This window comes from Taudactylus pleione, unplaced genomic scaffold (assembly GCF_031769625.1).
Source record: "Taudactylus pleione unplaced genomic scaffold, aTauple2 ptg001329l, whole genome shotgun sequence".
Lineage (NCBI taxonomy): Eukaryota > Metazoa > Chordata > Amphibia > Anura > Myobatrachidae > Taudactylus > Taudactylus pleione.
Window position 1 is genome coordinate 1,249,536 of NW_028285729.1, and position 12,967 is coordinate 1,262,502.

A 12,967-nucleotide genomic window follows, 5' to 3' on the forward strand; every position below is an offset into this window, starting at 1 on the left:
AAAATTATCCATTAATGGCTAACAGGGCCTGAGATACAGCTGCTGCATGCAGACACAGACACCCCCCATACCCCAACATGACAGGAGCAAGCCACCCTCGGCTTCCCCGCAACCCACCAGGATGGCGAGAGCAGATCTCAGGATCGCCATAGCAAATCTCAGGGCGGCGATAGCAGATCTCAGGACGGCGATAGCAGATCTCAGGACGTTGAGATAGCAGATCTCAGGACGGCGACAGCAGATCTCAGGATGGTGATAGCAGATCTCAAGATGGAGATAGCAGATCTCAGGATGGAGATAGCAGATCTCAGGACGGCGATAACAGAACTCAGGATGGAGATAGCAGATCTCAGGACGGTGATAGCAGATCTCAGGATGGTGATAGCAGATCTCAGGATAGAGATAGCAGATCTCAGGATGGCCATACCAGATCTCAGGATGGCCATAGCAGAACTCAGGGTGGTGGGTGGTAATAGCAGATCTCAGGACGGCAAGAGCAGATCTCATGACGGAGATAGCAGAACTCAGGGTGGTGATAGCAAATCTCAGGATGGTGATAGCAGATCTCAGGACGGAGATAGCAGATCTCAGGACGGTGATAGCAGATCTCAGGACGGAGATAGCAGATCTCAGGACGGTGATAGCAGATCTCAGGACGGTGACAGCAGATCTCAGGACGGTGATAGCAGATCTCAGGACGGAGATAGCAGATCTCAGGACGGTGATAGCAGATCTCAGGACGGAGATAGCAGATCTCAGGGCGGCGATAGCAGATCTCAGGGTGGCGATAGCAGAACTCAGGGCGGTGATAGCAGAACTTAGGACGGCGATAACAGAACTCCAGGTGGCGATAGCAGATCTCAGGAGGACGATAACAGAACTCAAGGTGGCGATAGCAAAACTCAGGACGGCGATAACAGAACTCAGGGCGACGATAACAGAACTCAGGGCGGCGATAGCAGATCTCAGGATGGTGACAGCAGATCTCAGGACAGCGATAGCAGAAGATCACAGTGGATCTCCAAGTGTGGTCTTTTAGTTCCACTGCACCCGTACGAGCAGACTACATGACAGTTACTGGTGCAGGGCAAAGTCGTAATTTAACCCTCCCAACTCTGAGGCAGTAACACCGGAGCAATTGAGCATGTACCCGCTACCTTGGAGAGATTTTTATTGCCAGATGCCTACAAGTTGGTAGGTGCATAGCGGATGCGAGCAAGGAGGTTAGTCCACAAGTTGATTCCTAACCAAAGTAGGTGTTATTGAATATAACAGGATACAAGTGATAGAAGACAACCAGCAGTACAAACGATAAGGTATCAATCCCTCTTGGGCTAAGTACTGTACAGCCGTACAGCACTGTGATGCTCCAATAACACATTTTATTATTATTGTTATTATCTTTTATTTATATGGCGCCACAAGGGTTCCGCAGCGCCTTACAAAATACATAAACAAAGTACATAAACAGTACATAAACAGTTGAACAAAACAAGAAAACAGTGACATACAGTACAAGATATTGCAGTACAAGTACATGGTATATAAACATTTGGAGTATAGAGTAGATAACAATCTAAGTAAAGGAAGGAAAAACACATGAGGGAAGAGGGCCCTGCTCGTGAGAGCTTACATTCTAAAGTGACAGGCTTGTGCATATGCAGACCCTTTTATAGAGTCATGTAAACAAGTCTTGCACCTGGAATCTAATCAGCCTGACCTTTAAGTTTAGTAAATAATATTTACTCAGACATGTGATGTTATTCGGAAAGTTGAGTCATGCACAATAACACACAGTTAAGAGGCAGCATGTAGCGATTAACCATTTACCTACTGTGGTGAGAGGGGTTGTTCTCACCTGAATTGCCCACACTCTGGTGGGATCAGCTCCCTCCAAACTCCTGATGCCGCATAAGCTGGCTGGGGATAGGCCAGGGGCAGTGGTTAGCATTAGGGTGCCAGGACCTGGAAGGTCTACAGATATTGCAATTGCTGACTGTTAAGCGAGAGAAGTGCTGGGACATTATATGTTTATTTGCTTATTTTCTGTTATGTGCCTGTGTGTGTCCAGGCCTATGCTCACGTATGCTAAGGTGCAGTATTTGCTGCCATTAAAAGCCACTGCTTTACCAAGTACCTGCCTGTCTGGAGTCCTCATTTCTATACCCCGTGTTACACTACATAATAACAATAGAGTAATTTAAGTGGTAATTTATCAGTGTTCTATCAAATTCACTCCTTGTGAATATCCTAACGCTCACTCCTCTCTATACCGTTCTGTGACTTACTTGAGGTCCTGGCCTAGCTGGTGCTCTCGCCCCTCTCTCTCTGCGCTGGGGATGGCGACTCTAAATCAGTATAGACAAAGCACTTACCATAAACTACCATCCGACAAGAGCAACATATTATACTCTCTGAGCAAATTTGCTTATTCGCTTGGTCCGTAGATAGGACAAGATATCTGCTCTGTACTCTCACATCTAATGGAGCGTACACACGGTCAGATTTGTCAGACTTGTCAGATTTGTCAGATGAACGACTGAACGATTTGAACGATTTGACCAAAGTTTTGAACGATTTGAACGATTTGAACGATTTTTGACTGCATTAAAATGAATGGAATCGTCCAAGTCTGACTGCAAACCCATCAGATGTCAGATATCGTTATCTGACAAACGGAAACGCGCATCGTTCATCGTCCATCGTTCAGGCATGTCAGATATGAACGATTTTCCTTCAGATATGAACGACTGAACGATTTTTAAATCGTTATCGTTCATATCTGAAGGAAAAATCTGATCGTGTGTATGCACCATAATGCACAAACCGCAGCTGATCATACATGTAATCCAGGATCCGTACAGCCACTCAGTTTAGTATGCAATGCTCTGGTGGATTCTGAGTGTGTGTATAAAATAAGAGTTTTATATGTACACTGCATGTAAATAAAATACGGTCATGTTCACTATGATGTGAGGCCCCTGCACCGTGATTATATTAGGCCGCTGATGTTACAGCTTTACTAGAGTTTTGTGGTCGCTGAACTATGTTTAGCAAATGATCTCCTTTGTCTCATTGACTACCATAAAGCTGGCGCCATTTGTACGCACGAGGGAGAGGCGTCAGAGTCCGCAAGATTCTGGATTCATGGAAATTGTGCTCACTTCTCACTGGTTGCTGTGTTTTATGAGGGAAATAATAACACAAATATCACGGGGAATGGGGCGCTGGGCAAAGTCGCACGAGGACGCAAGGTGTATGTACCCATAGGGTTAGTTACAGCATGTTAGTGACTACAGGCATGACTGTGGCGGTGCTTTTAACTAGCGTGCCACCCAGGGAGTACGAATACATGTGTGCTATAAACTACTCAGCAAATGTCGCTGCTGCAACTGTTCTTCTTTGGCATCCCGATCACGTCCTTATTAATGTGCCCATATATTGCTGGTTTCTCCCCCCGTTCTATATCCATATCTGTATTTGCAGAACTCAATAACAGTTAAATATTAATTAATAAAAAATAAAAAAAAACATTACTCAATAAATGCAGGTGTTCCCCACATATTCACCTATGTATTGAGAGGACAGCAGCTATTATCAGCCCTATACACTGAGGTGGGGGTCATTAATAAGGATTTTGCATGCATAATGCAGTCACTGGGCTCCAGATACTTATAATATACCCTGGAAGGCTGGAAAGGGTTAATACAGGCTGGCCCGTGCCTGGGCCCCCACCCATAGGTGCTGTCTCTGATATCACTGTAGGATCCCTGCTGCTTTGCTGTGTAATAAAACCTATCTACAGACTGCCCATCTATGCGGGCGGCCTCACGGGTGCTCGGGAGTTGTAGTGTTTAACCGCTGCTCCCTATGCTCAGGTGCAGCGCACAGAACTACGTGTCCCGACAGCCCCCGGGAGAGGCACTCGGGCTCCTCACGGTGGTAGGACAGGGCATTACAGATCTGTATAATGTATTGCGAAAGTTGCTGACGGGCTCCGACCTCGGTGTGTGGCAGGTAAGTAGGTGCAAGGGGGATGTGCTCTGCCCTGGGGCAGGTCATGGCGGGGGCTCTTCTCTCTATTCCCTGTATGTACTCGGCAGTGGGGAGGGGGTCTTACAGTTACATTGGGGGTCAGGTTTGTTCTTTTCTGCAAATAAATATATTTATTTGTGCAATGGGTTAATGAGTTGTGGTGGCAGTGGGATGCGTGCTGGGTGCAATGGGTTAATGTGTGCCGGGGTGCAGTGGGATAATGTGTGCTGGGTTGCAGTGGGATAATGTGTGCTGGGTGCAATGGGTTAATGTGTGCTGGGTGCAATGGGTTAATGTGTGCTGGGTGCAATGGGTTAATGTGTGCCGGGGTGCAGTGGGTTAATGTGTGCTGGGTCCAATGGGTTAATGTGTGCTGGGTTGCAGTGGGATAATGTGTGCTGGGTTGCAGTGGGATAATGTGTGCTGGGTTGCAGTGGGATAATGTGTGCTGGGTGCAATGGGTTAATGTGTGCTGGGTGCAATGGGTTAATGTGTGCTGGGTGCAATGGGTTAATGTGTGCCGGGGTGCAGTGGGTTAATGTGTGCTGGGTCCAATGGGTTAATGTGTGCTGGGTTGCAGTGGGATAATGTGTGCTGGGTTGCAGTGGGATAATGTGTGCTGGGTTGCAGTGGGTCAATGTGTGCTGGGTGCAATGGGTTAATGTGTGCTGGGTGCAATGGGTTAATGTGTGCTGGGTGCAATGGGTTAATGTGTGCCGAGGTGCAGTGGGTTAATGTGTGCTGGGTCCAATGGGTTAATGTGTGCTGGGTTGCAGTGGGATAATGTGTGCTGGGTTGCAGTGGGATAATGTGTGCTGGGTGCAATGGGTTAATGTGTGCTGGGTCCAGTGAGTTAATGTGTGCTGGGTTGCAGTGGGTCAATGTGTGCTGGGTGCAATGGGTTAATGTGTGCTGGGTCCAGTGGGTTAATGTGTGCTGGGTTGCAGTGGGTTAATGTGTGCTGGGTGCAATGGGTTAATGTGTGCTGGGTCCAATGGGTTAATGTGTGCTGGGTTGCAGTGGGTTAATGTGTGCTGGGTTGCAGTGGGTTAATGTGTGCTGGGTTGCAGTGGGATAATGTGTGCTGGGTTGCAATGGGTTAATGTGTGCTGGGTTGCAGTGGGTTAATGTGTGCTGGGTGCAATGGGTTAATGTGTGCTGGGTCCAGTGGGTTAATGTGTGCTGGGTTGCAGTGGGTTAATGTGTGCTGTGTTCAATGTGGTAATGGATTTATTACTTATTAGGGGGTGTATGGGTTATAGGTGTTGGGTGGGTTTAGGTGCTGGGAGTAGGTGAATTGGTTTATGATGTTTTGTTGGGGGGGGTGAGTGGATTAATAGGTGTTGGCAGATGGATGAATGGGTTAGTCGGTGCTTTAGAGCTGAAATGATTGTTTATTGGGGGACAGTGGGTGACTGGGTTAGTACATACTGGGGTGAAATGATCAATTTTTTGAGGTGGGGTGCATTAATAGGTTGCTAAGGGTAAATGGGGATATCGAATGGGACATGGGGGCTAATGGGTGCTGGGTGGGGTAATTTTGTAGTGGAAGGGGAGCTAATGAGGGCCGATGTGGTTGCTCTGAATCTACAGCAATGTTTAATAGACCTACAGACAGGCTGTGTGATGTGCATATGAAAAATGTATGGTTTAGAGAACATTATCCAGCTGCAGAGGAGCTTGCAATCTAATTTCCCTGCCGCAGCGGCACAGACACTCCACTGACCGGTTTTAGTCAAAATATTTTGGAGCCTTTTTACTTTTAAATAACTAAATCTGGTATTGTCCCTGAGCACGTTACTCACGTGGCGCCTGTGAGAGGGCGAAGGTCACATTCTTTATATATTATATCGAGAAACACAGATGTCTCACCATGACTTAGGATTTTCCATATGTTATAAATGTTACAAAACGCCCATTCACATCAGATAAATGTTTGACGTGTTGGTGGCTCTTTAAGGATGAGGTATTGGTGTACAGTGCCGCCCCTACCCCTGGCGCACGTCACATCATGACATCACAGAACAAGCGCTGAGAGCAGGAAAATGGGTGCATCCATAGGTAGCATTGCGCCTTTCCATGTATCGGGGTGCCTTTCTCAGCACTCTGCAAGCTGGAATGGGGTGCGTTGGAGCAGTGACTGTACCGTCCACCTGGAGTTGCGTCCTGGGTGGCCCCTAGAGACTCTATCTGTGGCCCCCAGCTCCTCCATGCTTTGAGACTTTTAATCTTTTCTCTGCTGTCTGTCCTGCCGCCCACAGCTCTTGTTTCAGCTGTAATACCCAACGCGTTTTACCAGTCCCCCAGCTCTTATTTCAGCTGTAATACCCAACGCGTTTTACCAGTCCCCCAGCTCTTATTTAATAAGTGGGTGGGAGGCTGAGGAATGTTTTAGGAAACGTGGAAGGGATGGAAAGTGTTTGGGGTAATTGTGGCTCTAAAGAGCATATGAAGGAGTTTTGAAATGCGGATACTAAATGGCCCTTGGGGGCCTATTCTATTAGCATGAGGTGCCTCTTTGATGGAATGTATTGTTTTAACATATTATTAAGCTTAAGGGCCATGTGCGTCCCTTTTGACGGTTAGAGTGTTAGCTCAGCGGCACACAGAGATTACACACTAAAATTGACGCAAAATGGATGTTCCCGATCTGGAGAGCTTACAATCTAAAGTGTCATTGTGTTGGTGATTGCTACCAGCAGCGATCTGCAGAGGGGCTGATCACAAAGTCACCAGCGTATAGTCATCCGTCATTACCTGGTGAGCTCGGCTATGGACAGCAGGAACATGACAATGTCATCTGCCGAGGGGGGGCGCGATCTGATCCGGGGCCAGGTGCCTCCTGTAACAGGATCTAGGCTTATGGCTGAGCTCCTATCTCAGAGAGCCTCGCTGGCACTGAAGGGGTTACAGATGGGGAGCGCTGGGTTTCCAGCCTTATGAACTTTGGATTTGGTCCGATAAATAAGTGATCAGCGATGTCTTTAGGGAAAACTGAAGGTGAAACATGGAATAATCGAGATAAGATAACTGATGCAGTTTCATTCTTTTATTGAAACACTTTTCAATAAGCTGGAACTGACACATTCTGCAACCTTGCCAGGGTGACGGGTGGTATTGCCAGGGTGATGGGTGGTATTGCCAGGGTGATGGGTGGCGGTATTGCCAGGGGATGGGCGGCGGTATTGCCAGGGCGATGAGTGGTATTGATAGGGCCATGGACCACATCTCCAGGGTAATAGGCAGTATTGCCAAGTGATCGGGCCATATTGCCAGGCAGGGATTGGCATCCAAAGGGTGATGGTCCATATAACCAGGGCAGTGGGCTATAACACCAGTAGTTTGCAAGTGACAGGTGGCTGGTTCAGAAGTCCATTTAATCACTGACAGAATGCAAAGCCCATTATGTTATATGTAAATGAATCCTACTTTGCATTGCTGTTAGCCTGGATTTTTATCTGATTGGAACAGAGCTGGTTTTTGTGCAGATACTGAGACATTCAATGTTCGTTCCAGTGTGTATCATTATTATCCTTTATTTATATGGTGCCACAAGGGTCCCGCAGCGCCTTGCAAAGTACATAAGCAAATGAGCACACAAGAAAACGGTAAGTAACAGTACTAGACAATGCAGGACAAGGAGATGGTTTATAAACATTGCTGTATTAGCGATCATACCACTTATATAAGCAGCAGGGCGTCAGCAACCAAGTGTTAGGTGCCCTTGAGGGGAGTTAGTAGATGATAGTATAAGTGAGGGAAGAGGGCCCTGCTCGTGAGAGCTTACATTGTACAGGGAAGGGACAGACAGACAGGGGTGACACAGAAGGGGGAGACAATGAGTATGGATCATGTGTGCGATGTGCTGCAGGTCTGGACAGGACCTTCTCCTCTGACACAGCAGTAAGTTACATGTCGTTGCATGACTCCGTTACAAGAATTCCTGCTCCCCGGCAGTGTGAGTTTTTACAGTGTGTAGAATCGGGGCTGCTCCATAGAGCTTACACTCTACAAAGTACTATCTTGCTGAAAGTTTCAAACCCTTAACGTTCTGATATTGCTAAGGTTTCTTCATTGCTTAGAAAATAACATTATTCATTTATTTAAGGGTATGTCCCCCTGTGTTCTCCATATTGTCTCTTATGGAAAGCACCTTATGTAGTCATATTTCTGGACTTTTCCTGACTGATCCTGTGTTCTGCATTAGAAGAGGAGAATAAAACACAAAATGACTGTACATAAAGGACACAGGAGACATTCCGGTCAGAATGTCGACATTAGAATGCTGACATGGTTCAAACTATTGACATGGAAGAAGCATATTGTTTATTTACATAAATCTGTCTAAAAAGGCTCTTTAAAAGGTCTTTGACGGAACCACTATACAAATCATATTCTATTTACAATAAAATCTGTATTATGTACTGTAAGTGCGTTTTCTCTGGGTTGGGTATGATCAGATCAGATATATTGGGACGGCTCCAGTCATACATGACCATGATTAATGGGTGCTGTCACTCTCTATACTGGCCGGGAGCGCTCGTTAAGGTCCCGTAGTCGGGACTGAGGCTGCAACAACTTACGCTGCATCTATTCTGCTGCAAAGTCCTAAACAGGCGGATTGATCCTGACGGGATTAACACCCCGTTTAACTGCGCACGTAGGACAAACTTGGGGTACATGAAAATGGGGGCTAGCATATTTTAAAGTTGCCAAAGTGAAGTTTTATAAAACGTGAAAAATCCACCTGCAAACTTATAAGCACCTGGGGCATACTTGGGGACCCCCCTGGAGTCTATTTCGATAGTTTTTAACTTTGTCCCCCAACTTTGATGTTTTTCGCCCCCAAAATGAAAGTGCTTTTTTGGAGTGTTAAGTATTTTTGTAACTTTTTTTTTTTTTTTACACAGTTTACCTTTGGGGGGCTGTCCCAAGGGTGCTGGGTGGTTTCCGGACGTTTGCACCCCAAAACCCCAATTTTGCACTTTTTTCCGACACCTATTTATAGGCGAAACTTTTTCACCTATTACATTGTATTGCGTTTTCCGTACGCGAAAACTACTTGGAATTGAATATGGAGGAAACTTTCCTACTGGTAAAATGACGTCACTCGCGATACTTTTTCGTGGAAAACGGCTTTTCGCATCGAATTGAATACGGGCCAATGTATTTCCTCTGTATATTTACAAAATACTCTTCCCTTTAGATTTAGAAACATGTTAAGCAATAAGAATACACGTTGTCTCTTGTTTATGTATGTATGTATGTAATATATAATCGCAGGGCGTATAATAATATCGGAGCTCCCAATGCCGCGGCACCCCCGGTGTGTATTGGGCTCTCTGGGTTGAGCGGTGATACATTGTATCAGAATGTGACAGAACAGGATGTGGCATTGTGCATCCTCACAGATGAAATATTAATCAGGGAAAAGGTCCACGCACATCCCCCTCCTCTCCTGTATATTGTTTTACCTGCTTTGCTCTATGTGGTGCTGGTGTTACTGTACAGAGGGCTGTGTATGATTTATGCTGGTCTGACTATGATATGAGGAATGTGAGCCGTAATCTGAGATTCCTGTGACTAGATGAGTTTAAGGTGTTGGTATTCTATGGTCTTCATCAGTATTGCCCCCCTCTTTCTACCAGTAATTTCCCACCATCCCAGCCGCGCTCAGCGATACGGGGATGTTTTCGCCTCATTCACCTGTTTTGACATGATGATGTTTTCGCCATGCGCATCCCCACTTTTCGTCCTATTCGATTGTAAAACAGGCGAAAGCACGGATAGGCGCATGTAGTGCAAAGCGACACTGCAGCCTCCTGCAATCCTAATTACGCCTGTCTCACCCATACAGCCCCCCCTTCCCCCCAAGTTACCAAGCCACCGACTTTTTACACATTTTCCAACAATTTTTTTCTTTTATTTTTTACATGTTGTTTTTAGGGTGTTTGTTTTTTACTTTTTTTTTTTTTTCTTTTGCCTTATTAGTCATTGGAAGGAAGGGGGGGGGGGTGTCCAAAGGGTTCTGATTAAAGTTCCAACATTTGTACCCCAAAATATGGGTTTTGCTCTTCATTTCGCCTGCCTGTTGTTGGAGATACACCTCTGATACTCTGTAACACCGAGGAGCTGCAGTCACACACCTGATAACCTAATTACCGACGGGTGTCTGTTTCCTAATCCTGTCGGGACGCCGGTGTCAGGATTCTGACCACTGGGATCCTGTACCCTCCATAATAACCCAGAGTATGATTAAGATCATACTGGTTTGGGCCCCTGTATTTTCCTCCATCTGTCAAAAAAGAGCACGTAAACGTGTGTTACCGTAGTCTGTGCCCTCTGGGCTCTAAGCAGGAGCCTAGGTTGCCTAATTCTTGATCTCATTCTACTGTAGCCCCACCATCACTTACATAGATAATTAGTATTTCTATGTATCTGTGGCTGCGCAGAATGGCTTCCGTAACTGAGACATCTGAGACATTGTTACTGCATATGGACATAACTGCGTTTTTCCTCGCCATCCCCGTTGCCGCCCAGGAACTGTCCCTGTCTGTCAATCACTTTGCAAATAAACCCTCATTACGAGCGACATCGGTAATGGAACTTGACGCGCACGCAGACCAACGATAATCGCTCATCTGCGTAGACATTGACACTGCGTCCATCGCTGAATGAGGCCCGTCGCTACAGCGTGACGCGCCCCCAGGCCCACCCCAGCTACAGCGTGACGCGCCCCCAGGCCCACCCCAGCTACAGCGTGACGCGCCCCCTGGCCCACCCCAGCTACAGCGTGACGCGCCCCCTGGCCCACCCCAGCTACAGCGTGACGTGCCCTCAGGCCCACCCCATCTACAGCGTGACGCGCCCCCAGACCCACCCCATCTACAGCGTGACGCGCCCACAGACCCACCCCAGCTACAGGGAAGATACAGGATATTCTACATAACACATTAATCGTTCAGTTATAGGAATATTTCTTATCGATAATTGGTTAGGGGAGGGGCTTTCAACTCCAGTCCCCTTGTTATACTGTATTTAGGGACAGGAGCGCAGCTCCCCTTATTATACTGTATGTAGGGACAGGTGCGCAGCTCCCCTTATTATACTGTATGTAGGGACAGGTGCGCAGCTCCCCTTATTATACTGTATGTAGGGACAGGTGCGCAGCTCCCCTTATTATACTGTATGTAGGGACAGGAGCGCAGCTCCCCTTACTATACTGTATGTAGTTACAGGTGCGCAGCTCGCCTTATTATACTGTATGTAGGGACAGGTGAGCAGCTCCCCTTATTATACTGTATGTAGGGACAGGTGCACAGCTCCCCTTATTATACTGTGTGTAGGGACAGGTGCACAGCTCCCCTTATTATACTGTGTGTAGGGACAGGTGCGCAGCTTCCCTTATTATACTGTGTGTCGGAACAGGTGCACAGCTCCCCTTATTATACTGTATGTAGGGACAGGTACACAGCTCCCCTTATTATACTGTATGTAGGGACAGGTGAGCAGCTCCCCTTATTATACTGTATGTAGGGACAGGTGCACAGCTCCCCTTATTATACTGTGTGTAGGGACAGGTGCACAGCTCCCCTTATTATACTGTGTGTAGGGACAGGTGCACAGCTCCCCTTATTATACTGTGTGTAGGGACAGGTGCACAGCTCCCCTTATTATACTGTATGTAGGGACAGGTGCACAGCTCCCCTTATTATACTGTATGTAGGGACAGGTGAGCAGCTCCCCTTATTATACTGTATGTAGGGACAGGTGCACAGCTCCCCTTATTATACTGTGTGTAGGGACAGGTGCGCAGCTCCCCTTATTATACTGTATGTAGGGACAGGTGCGCAGCTCCCCTTATTATACTGTCTGTAGGGACAGGAGCGCAGCTCCCCTTATTATACTGTATGTAGGGACTGGTGAGCAGCTCCCCTTATTATACTGTGTGTAGGGACAGGTGCGCAGCTCCCTTTATTATACTGTATGTAGGGACAGGAGCACAGCTCCCCTTATTATACTGTATGTAGGGACTGGTGAGCAGCTCCCCTTATTATACTGTATGTAGGGACAGGTGTGCAGCTCCCCTTATTATACTGTATGTAGGGACAGGAGCGCAGCTCCAATTATTATACTGTATGTAGGGACAGGTGCACAGCTCCCCTTATTATACTGTATGTAGGGACAGGTGCACAGCTCCAATTATTATACTGTGTGTAGGAACAGGTGCGCAGCTCCCCTTATTATACTGTATGTAGGGACAGGTGTGCAGCTCCCCTTATTATACTGTATGTAGGGACAGGTGCGCAGCTCCCCTTATTATACTGTATGTAGGGACAGGTGCGTAGTGCCCCTTATTATACTGTGTGTAGGGACAGGTGCACAGCTCCCCTTATTATACTGTATGTAGGGACAGGTGCGCAGCTCCCCTTATTATACTGTATGTAGGGACAGGTGCGCAGCTCCCCTTATTATACTGTATGTAGGGACAGGTGCACAGCTCCCCTTATTATACTGTATGTAGGGACAGGTGTGCAGCTCCCCTTATTATACTGTTTGTAGGGACAGGTGTGCAGCTCCCCTTATTATACTGTATGTAGGGACAGGAGCACAGCTCCCCTTATTATACTGTATGTAGGGACAGGTGTGCAGCTCCCCTTATTATACTGTATGTAGGGACAGGTGTGCAGCTCCCCTTATTATACTGTATGTAGGGACAGGTGTGCAGCTCCCCTTATTATACTGTATGTAGGGACAGGTGTGCAGCTCCCCTTATTATACTGTATGTAGGGACAGGTGCGCAGTGCCCCTTGTTTATACTGTGGGTATGGTTAGGAGCTGATTGGTTGGTACTTTATCTCTCTTCAAGGTTTGATAGGGCATGGTATAATATATCAACAATATTTAGATGGACATAGTCTAATAGGTCAAT

The 12,967-nt window shown here is 46.8% G+C and overlaps 1 protein-coding gene across 2 annotated transcripts in view; it reads left to right on the forward strand.

The window, feature by feature from the left end:
• The first annotated feature begins 3,951 nt into the window (after positions 1-3,951).
• The window catches only part of LOC148443151 (thromboxane-A synthase-like), a 30,673-nt gene continuing 21,657 nt past the window's right edge, over positions 3,952-12,967 (forward strand). For both annotated transcript variants that reach the window (XM_088463156.1, XM_088463157.1), the window contains exon 1: positions 3,952-4,017. The gene's annotated coding sequence lies outside the window, so the exon portion shown is untranslated. The remainder of the gene's footprint in view (positions 4,018-12,967) is intronic.